Source organism: Chelonia mydas, chromosome 13 (genome assembly GCF_015237465.2).
Source record: "Chelonia mydas isolate rCheMyd1 chromosome 13, rCheMyd1.pri.v2, whole genome shotgun sequence".
NCBI classification, from domain to species: domain Eukaryota; kingdom Metazoa; phylum Chordata; order Testudines; family Cheloniidae; genus Chelonia; species Chelonia mydas.
Genome location: NC_051253.2, coordinates 14555151 through 14565000, shown reverse-complemented (window position 1 = coordinate 14565000; position 9850 = coordinate 14555151). Strand labels below are relative to the sequence as shown.

At 39.1% G+C, this 9850-nt stretch overlaps 1 protein-coding gene across 2 annotated transcripts in view; it reads left to right on the top strand.

Annotated features, from left to right (window-relative positions):
* The window catches only part of TSHZ2 (teashirt zinc finger homeobox 2), a 262531-nt gene that overhangs the window by 25096 nt on the left and 227585 nt on the right, over window positions 1–9850 (top strand). The gene's annotated exons all lie outside the window — the stretch shown is intronic.

The following is a 9850-nucleotide window of genomic DNA, read 5'->3' as shown; positions in this document are numbered from 1 at the left end:
CAAAGGTCTTTGTCATAATGCAACTTCAGATTTAGAACTTCAAAATTTTTGAAGTTATTGAAGATTTTGCTTGCATATCATTCTAAATTGGTGCATCACATCTGGGAGCTACTGCCATGGAAAAAAGCTATGGCAAAGCTATGTGCTGGTGCTTGGTGTGAAGCATGGGGTATAAGGAGAGCAGACTGTGCTTAAGATCAAATGGAAAATTATTGTTTGTGGGTGGAATGTGTAATTACCAGGTAGGTATGTGATTTTGTAAATAAATATGTAGAATAATTCAAAACTCTGTGTCTTTTGTGGAACCTTTTGGGGAACCTTTTCTGCAGTGTCAGCCACTTAAGTTCAAACTGCCTGAGCTTCACTTTGACTTTCAAGTTTTAATAAATCCTAAAATGCAAGCCCAAATTCACCTGAAATTTCCAAGTTTCACCTTGTTTTGTTGCAAAACCATAAACTGACTCTATGTTGTGTTAGAATGAAGCCCAGGTTTCTAAACCTTATAAATCTTCTGACGAATTCAGGCTGAGTTTTGAATCTCTAATGAAACACCAAATCCAATGAATATTTTGTGATCTTTGTTTTATAACAAAAGTTTTGCCCTGCTGTATAAGTAGGGATACAAAAGAGCATTACTCTTGGCCTTAAGGCTGATCTCATGTGAACTTGATTTAACAAATTAACTTTAAATACTTTTTTGTAGTTCTCTGAAGGCAGCTGTAACAAAGTGCCTATGGTGAGTAGAAGAGTATAAGTACCTCAGGAGAGAGAGGAGACGAGTTACATCCACAAACACCCAGGTTTTAGCTATACTTTGTGTTCTTCAAAAAGAATCTGAAATAATGAGCCCCTCCCCTTTGTGACAGGTGGGACTGTGTTTGTAAGAGGAAGCAGGGTTCTGCAGACACCGGTCCCCTCAGAGGGGAAAAGGGAGCGACATAAGCCAAATGTTTTTTGGGCTAAGATGAGGGGATGACTTGGGTCTTCTCTCCTTTTGGTGGCATGAACCAACTCTGTTTAGTTTTTTGCTGGTTTACCCTGAAACTGTGTCCTTTGTCTGAGGCTCCAAATTCACTGTAAAGTAATTATGGTAAAACACAGCTGTGAAACATACTTGTGGTTTAACTGTGGTTTCTTCTTGCCTGTGTGGACACATTTTAGCCTCAGGGTCTGCCAAAGTTAAGTCATGGCTCTCTAACATGGGGCCTGATTACCACACTCATTATGATACCCTTGCAGGGATTCCTAAGAATTCTTCTCTTGGGACAAAAGATCTAATAACAGGGATGGAAAATCTGGTGTGAACGAGCTCTCCCCATGCATTCTGAATGAAACAATGACTGATTTATTTAAATAAAATTTGGTGAAAAGAATATCTTGCATGTAGAGAGATCTTTGTTTGCTGAGTTTCCTCTCACAACCTAAGTTAGTATGGTTGAGATATGGACTTCCCAGAAAGACAAGGGAGTTTTACACTAAGAAACTGGACAAAACCCAGTGATGCCCTACTGACTGGCAGTATTAAGCAGCCAAGAAAAGAATATCTTGTACTTGTCATGTGGCAGGAACCATACCGCACAATTCTGAGCTAGCATTTTTTAAATGTTTCATGGGGCGGGGGGGAGAGAGAGAGAGAGTAGATTTAATGATAAATAATAATGCACTGTCTCCGACACTAAAGGACATCATTGGCTCTCTACTCCATGGTGTAAATCAATGTAATATGCGAATCCTTTAAAAGTAACATGGAATTTAAAATGGAAAATATCAGAACCTAGTAGAATTACTGCTAAACTCATCAGTTTATTATCTAGGTGTGCTTAATAGCCTGCTGGCTGATGAAAAATCATTTGCTAACCCCAAGGAATAGTTCATTTTCCAACTCAATCACTCAGCCATGCATTGGCTAGTGCTTTTTAAAAATATACCATATATTACCTCTTTTGTCTTTATAGCAGCAATAACTTCCATTAACACATCTACCAAGAAGTTTAGTTAGAACAGTTAAGACCTGACATGGAATTGAGATGTTAATAATAGCAAACAAGTTATTAAGTGATGATGCAGACTTAATTTAATGTGGTTATTGATTGACAATGGATTCATTCATTTTCATAGTAATTAATAGACTGGTTTGTTTTTCGTGTAAAGGACAAGTCCTGTATATCGATTTATGGGCTTGATTCTCATTACACTAAGTTCCCTTTACACTGCAGCAGTGTCTTTCTATTATATTTGGTACTTCAACAGCACCTATCTTCCTTGGATCTCAAACAAATCTGGGACCAAGTTCTCTTCTCAACTACACTGACAATGGAGTTATTTCAGACTGATGCCAGTGTAACTGATCTGTTCTAATGGAGTTGCTCCAGATTTATAATGGTGTAACCGAAAGCAATCTTTGTTGTGGCTTTTGTTGCATATAAGTCAGACACTTCGCCATAATAATTCATCATGATGTGTAACTAGATCCTCCCATCATGCTCTGAAAATGCACCCCTTAATTGTATTTTGTATCTGTATTCTGCTCTAAGTGTCTTAATCCACAGCTTGTGTGAAGATGGTGACATCACAGGTCCTCTGCCAGCAAAGAAACTCCTGCTTCTTACAGACTTGACGGTTCATAGAATGGCATTTTTTTTAAGAACACATCTTTGTTACTAAAACGGCTGGGGGGTTTATTAGGAAACAGTCAAGCACCTTAAATTGGGTCCAAAAGATATTTGCTTCTTATCACTTTGGACAAGTTCACATGTTTTATGTCTTGAATCTAACTTAGAAGATGATCTTGGAAATCTACAGGACTTATACAGAATACGAAACAGGAGCTTTGTGTGATGGATCTTGCCAGCCCATAGGTTTACTATGCAGTTTTGCTATGTTTAATTGGTAAGCATTCCACATTAAACCATATGCATGCTGAGGAGTTTGGGGACCATAATTTTTCAGTTTCTTGACCATGATTACATTTTTTGTAGTTTACATTTTTAGCGACTAAAGAGTGATACATTATAGATAGAAAATGAGATGCTTTGAGTATTCACAAGATGAGACGGTGACAAATCTTATGAACGTTAATACTGAAACCCATCAGAGTTCAAGTCCCAGTTGCTGTTTTATAGTTTAGTGTGTGGGGCTTTTAGGGGGGTCTCATACTAGTCATCCAGTTGTCGTCATTCAAAGGCAATTTTTTCAGTCAATTTATAAAGAAATATACAATTGAATAAGCTGAATTTAGTGATTCTGAAACCTTCAGAAAATAGTATTGTGGCATCAAGAAAAACATCTCCTCCTCAAGGATTGCTAATAGGCCATGGATTTACTGTTTGTCACAAACAGCCAGTGTCCTGCAGAAATTTAGCCTGAGTGCACTTTTGTGCTCTGTATAAACTTATAGCAGGTGCCTGATCAGAAAAAATTATCCTGAGCTTCCTGAGTTTGCACCGCTAGTGTTCAGTGTCTGTCAGTGTTTCCATTGTGATCTCCCTATCATAATCTATCACCCAAAGATATGCTAGATGCTTCACAGAAGCCCAAGAAAGACAGGATCCCTGACCCTAAGTGCTTACAATCTATAGCCTGAGTCCTGAAAAAATCCCTGCCCTGCCCTGATGGATCTTTTTGTCCTTGGGGTGTGTGTGTGTGTGTGTGTGTGTGTGTGTAGGGTTGGGGTGGGGGGGGGAGTTGGTCTTGTTAACATCATTGGGACTTCACCAGGGTACATGCCCTTGGAGGATTGTGGCCTTCAGGTGATACATAATGTGCGGGGGTGGGTGGGTTGGGGGTGGTGGCGGTGATGGGGATGGTGGTGGTACATTATTGTTTGCTTTCCCCAATGCGTGATCAGCTGGGAATGCTCTTTGTTCATACAACGGACCACAGCCAGCTCCTTCTAAGCCATTGTAGATGATCCTGTCAGTAGTCCATGGATGGAAGCGCTCTCAATATGGGCTGACAATCTAGACCATAAGGACTTTGCAGGAACCCTTCATTTACAGTTTATCATCTCAATATTCAGTGGGCTAAGGGTCCCTTGTAATACACATGGACACATCAGAGACCATATTGTGCTGTCCAGTCAATCATACATAAATTATAAGAGAGCTACATGCATGATTGCATGTTCTGCTTTTGAGGGTTTATTATGTAATGCTCTTAACATTATTTCACCCTAGTCTTTCTATGTAAAAAGTTAAGTGTCTCTGTGTTGTTATCTAACAGTACAGCGTGAAATAATATGCAAGGTAGCATGGTGTTTGTGGAGTCTTCAGATTTCCTATTGTGGGTATCCTGCCTGAATACATATAACATTAATTTAGGAAATATCTCTGTGTATTTGGTACCAAACATGTTGATCTTTTCTTTTGAAAATTAATACAGATTTTTTTTGTAAAAAAGCAATTACAGAAAACAATGAGGTATGCTACAATTGCACACTGTATTTGTTGAAAAAACCTCTGGATATTTGTGTATTGCAGTTATTTTGGTATTAATTACAATCTCTAGATAAAGAACGTAGTTGTGTATCAACTTTGTTAAAGCTGGTATTTCTCGCAATCAGCATTGGTACCTATTGTCTATTGTAATCTATCAAGATTGAGTTTCAGACTACAAAATCTTCTAAAAGGAAACAAAGCAGATAGCATGCTTTAGCAGGCTGAAGTCCAACAAATGTCAAATTCTGAACAACATTACTTTGTGTCTCTATTTAACATTAAAGCTGATGGCTTTTTGACAGGTTTATAGCTGACAACTTCCATAGCCAGTCATGCAGCACAATTATGTTTGAGCTAATTTGATGAATCAACTTGATGTTCTATAGTCCCAGTTGGCTTCAATAGCGTATGTGCTCAATTTTCTGCTGGAGGTCAAAAATAAGCTTTGAAATTTGGCTAATCCCATCACATCCGCAGAACGTGTCTGGTGGAATAATCTTTGGACATGCAGTATTGACTTATGCTAGAAATAGGAAGGAAAACTTGGTAATTTCATTAGGTCTATCAGTCATGAACGGAGTAAGCACTGCAATCAGGGGTGTCGTGTCCAGCAATTTACTTGTAAGCACTCAAATGCTTTAGTGGTTATGGAAGGAGGGGACACATTCCTCAAGTGTGGTTCTTGTTCTATAGGAAATGGGTTTGGTAAGAGCATTAAAAGACTGAGGGAGGGAAATGTTAAGCTTTTCTAAATGGTTCTTTTCCAACATCCTCAAGAAATTACGATATCTGACTGCAGTCATATCATTAGCACAGGTGTTGTATGCCTGGAAAGTCACAGGCTGTGTTGTATATGTAATTGCCATGTTTGAAATAAAAATTCTACACTAATTGAAGCCTTTCAAATGGTAACAAAGCCATATTAAATACATATGAGCAGCTAGCACAAACTTTAACAGATTTCTCCAACCAAATTTATTCAGTGTAATGCATCTGTTATTGGGTTTTAAGGACAGGAATTTCAGTTATACTTGACGCTTGCACCCCTGGGCATTAATGGTTTACAGAAGAGGAAATTGAAAGCTTTAGCATTAGGTATGGCCTGACATGGAACAAACCACACAGGGATAGGTACTGCTATGTTCTGACACCCTTCACTGAAGTACAGTCATGGGCACTGAAGGGCCCAATATTACAGCCCTTGATTGGGTAAAAACTCCATGGAGACCAATGGGCATTTTGTCTCATTCCAAGCTCCAGTATCAGGCTGTAAATCTATTGCTTCCCCTGGAGATGAAGTATTTGGTCCTGCAGGCAAATTATTCCTTTGCAGGAGCTTGGGCACATTTAGGTGACTGTAACTACATCTCTTGTTGGCAGCAGCAATCTCAGTGTTCCACAGCATTTTCTGATGTGATGGCATTCCATTTTGGAAGATCAAAAGACTGTAATGAGCTAACTAGTGCATTTGTCTGCTACTGCCCTCCATTGTATGTGTTCTGAACAACACGGCAGTGTACTGTCACATCCATCTGCTAGCAACTGAATAAGAGATTTGCTTTTAGCTCCAGCTACACGGTTCTAGTGCTTTGGAGCTGGAGGATCTCAGAGCTATCCCTATTGCCACTGTGAAGTTTAAAGAACCATGGTGTGTAACATAATGACAATGATGAAACTTTGGGTCGTAATGGAATTGTTACAATGCCCAAGCAGGTCCCTGCAAACAGCCTCTGATTCAGAGGCACCTGCACCTTTGCATTATTCGTTTTGCTCCCATCTAGCTTGTATTTGTAGTATAGTGAAGAGCTAGAATTCAGGCTTCCACTTCTGTTCCCACACCCAGTATAGTCTAGCTTTGTGATATTGCTCCCCTTGAGAGTGTCTGTGGTATAGTAAAAGGGATTAGCTAGCTTTCTGGGTCAGGAAATATTTACCTTGTAAATTACATGTGTCTTCTGGGGGCCTTGGGGGTGGGGATTATTTTATGCTTTGGACGCTGATGTAAAATAAAGCAGTGTTCCAAGATGAAACACACAAGTTTCCTGTTTCCCACATGGGGAGAGTGTCATTCACTTTGGGACTTGAATGCTTTGGCATGTTTCCCATTTCCTCGACTGTTTCCTATAAGAAATGCAGAGCTTAAGGAGTTCCACTAAAACCAAGTGATTTAGGGACTGATGCTGTGAGCAGCTGAAACCTTTTAATTCCCAAAGGGCTAAATTCTACTCTAAAACACCCATGCAAATTTTTTTCATCCCAAGCTCCAGTATCAGGCGATAAATGTATTGCCCTCCCTTGGAGATAAAGTATTTGCTTCTGCAGGCAAATTATTCCTTTGCAGGACCAAACTGAAAATACCTCTGTTGATATCTGTAGAATGACTCTGGATTTACACTTGCAGGATCATCCCTAATGGTTCAGGGCCACATTTTGAAAGACATAAGTTTGCGCACACCCAATTTGCATGCACACAACTCAGGATGCTCACACTTAATTCAGGTTAGGCCCAAGCCCTTGATTTGTGCAGGTGCACTGGGGAAGCATGGGAAGGGGGCTGTGCACACAAACACCAGGCAAGTGTACAGTTGTACCTTCAAAATTTAACCCTGAGTGATAATCACCCTATTACACCTCCAGGAAAGGTGTCTTGCCTAAAGGGTTAACTAAAGGCGACTCCATGGACAGCTTGTCAGAAGAAGCATTGGGCAAAAAAATGAGTAAGATCTGGACTAGAAAGAAAGCCTTGCTCGGGATCTGAATACTCTTCTTCTCTGGCAATACATTCACACTCAGTCCACATCACTGTTCACATAGCTAGAGAGAGAGACTATATTCATGTCATTTCTCCACCTTCCTCTTCCCTCCTCCACCCAGCCCTTGTAACAGTCACAAGATACAGCTGAGACAAGTCAAGATCATGGATCTGTGTGTTTATAAGCAGCATGCATTGAAATGCTTGACTGGATAAAAAACACAAATTCTAGCTTGCTTCACTTATACGTTCATTCCACTGACAACATTCGTATTTTTACTGCACACCAAATAGGGCACCAAATAAGTCTATATGTCTGGTTTTTGTTTGTTATGTGTAATAATTTAGAATACATCAAAGGACAGGACAGGATTACTGAGAAATGTTTTAAGCCTTCCATTCGTAACTTGAATTTGTAACAATTAAAATGATTTACAGGGGAAAGGCTCATATCTGATAAAAAATTATGCTTGCTCGGAACATTTATATGAACAAGGATAGAGTTTCTAATGAAGATTGCAGATGTTTTTTTCTCCTTAAAATACAGAACAGTTAAAGCCTTTTTAATTGTCTTCCAGCTTGGTGTGTCTAAATATATAATACAAGTCTAGGCTCACCTTTGTCTCTTAGTAACAGATTATTCTCTACGTGTTCCTTCACTGATATATTTGTGGTCAGTATGTTTTTTAAGCTTTGCCACTGGGCGATTTTATCTGTGCTTTTTTGATTTGGGTGTTTAATTTGATGAAGTAGCTGAAATAATCTGGACTGCTTTCCACTGAAGTAGCACTATCATATTTTGGCTGATTGCAAAGTTGGGTATGGATTGCATCAGCACATCTTCAAGGAACCAACTCAGCATCATTTACTTGCCTCTTGAATTTGACACTCTGCTAACTGGAATGAAGCCAATTGTTAGTAAATTGGGCCCATAGTTCCTGTTCCTAGTGAAACAACAGCTGTTTCCATTATCTTTTAGGCAACGTCATCCTGTATTGTTGCCAAACCCCTAACCGTCACAATTACAAGCACAAAATCTTACAGAATTGGAAGAGGTTGGCTTCATTGACCAGTAGATCTGTTCCTGCACGCACTAAGCATTGTGATCACCATTGGTTTAACACCCTATTTATAACTAAAGAAGGAAATGACATCATGCACAAAAATCCCTTGAATCCTAATCATACTACTCTCAAGATGCTTTTGAATTGTCTCTATTCTAGTTCTAGTGGGGTTTTTTTGCCTATTCATTAGTTCATAAGAAGCTTGAAACCTGTTTTCCAAGTAATCTGATCAAAGTTATGACTCACCCTAAATGAAGAAAGAGGAGCTTTCCTTTTTAATTCATTAGAATCATTTGTGAATGAATAAAGAAAGTTTGATTCCAGTATAAGGCTGCTTATTGCATAATGCATAGCATAAAGACCTGCATGTATGCATATATATGCAATACTTCATCTTTCCTAGCCATTGGAACATAAACATTATAAATAAATCACAGATTTGCTAACCCCACATTTTCAGAAAACATGAGTCAGGCCCCCCAAAATCATGAGTGGCTTGAAAATCATACGATTTAAAAAATACTACATTTTGAGTTCTTTTTATTTGCCTTCTGGGTTTTAAGCCTTTAGATTCTTGTTTTCAGGTTTTTCTCCATAATCATGAGGGCTAGACACTTCCTTTTAAAAAAAAATGAAAGTTGAGATTCTCATAATCACAGGACTTCAGGAAATGAGCTATAAGAAAAACACCAAATTCTCAAGACTAGCTATAAAATCAAGAGAGCTGGCAAGACTGAATATGGTCATGTTTTCAAACACCATTTATACCCAGTTCCATGTTTAATTTCTGTGCAAAGTTATCACAGTTGTTCTGTGATAGGAAGCTGCTTATACAAATAGCTAATTAGGTGTGTTTGTGTGAACAGTTATCCATCTTTCACATGCAGAGTACCAGCATGTGCATTTTGCACATGCAACTGCACACTCAACTTGTTTGAAAATTTGTCCTGTAATATATTTGGAGAAATCTTTTTTTCAGCTATTGCTTTTGCTGTGTTATCTTCATTTTTACTTTGACTTGTTTGTTTTGGTTTTATACGGTCATTAGTTCAAGGGAAGTATAGTGCTTTTTAGGAATCATGGCCAAGAATTTAAAAAATGATTGGGTTCTGAGTGCATTAATATTTGGGTGCCCATCTGGAGATACTTTAAAAAGAGGCCTGATTTGCAGGGGGTAGGTGCCCGGACAATTCTGAAAAGCAGGACCCTTTAAGCCATCTAGTAAAGACCCACCAAATCGACTGCAGATTGCTCTCCAGTCGACACCTGTACTCTATCCTGACGAGAAGAGTATGGTAAGTCGATGGGAGATTTTCTCCTGTTGACTCCCTGTGGTGTAGACCTCGTGGTAACTCGACCTAAGGTATATCAACTCCAGCTATGTTATTCACAGAGCTGGAGTTGCGTAGCGTAGGTTGACTTACCGCGGTAGTGTAGACATAGCCTAAGGTTAAGTAGCCAAAAATGGAGGAACTGAGAATCACTAGTCACTTCGAAAAGCATCGCCATAGTGGTTCTCAAACTTAGGTGTGTTCCCTGTGTATACAAAAGATGCAGTTCTACCCAGCATATAACCAAGATAATTTCCTTCTGCCCTA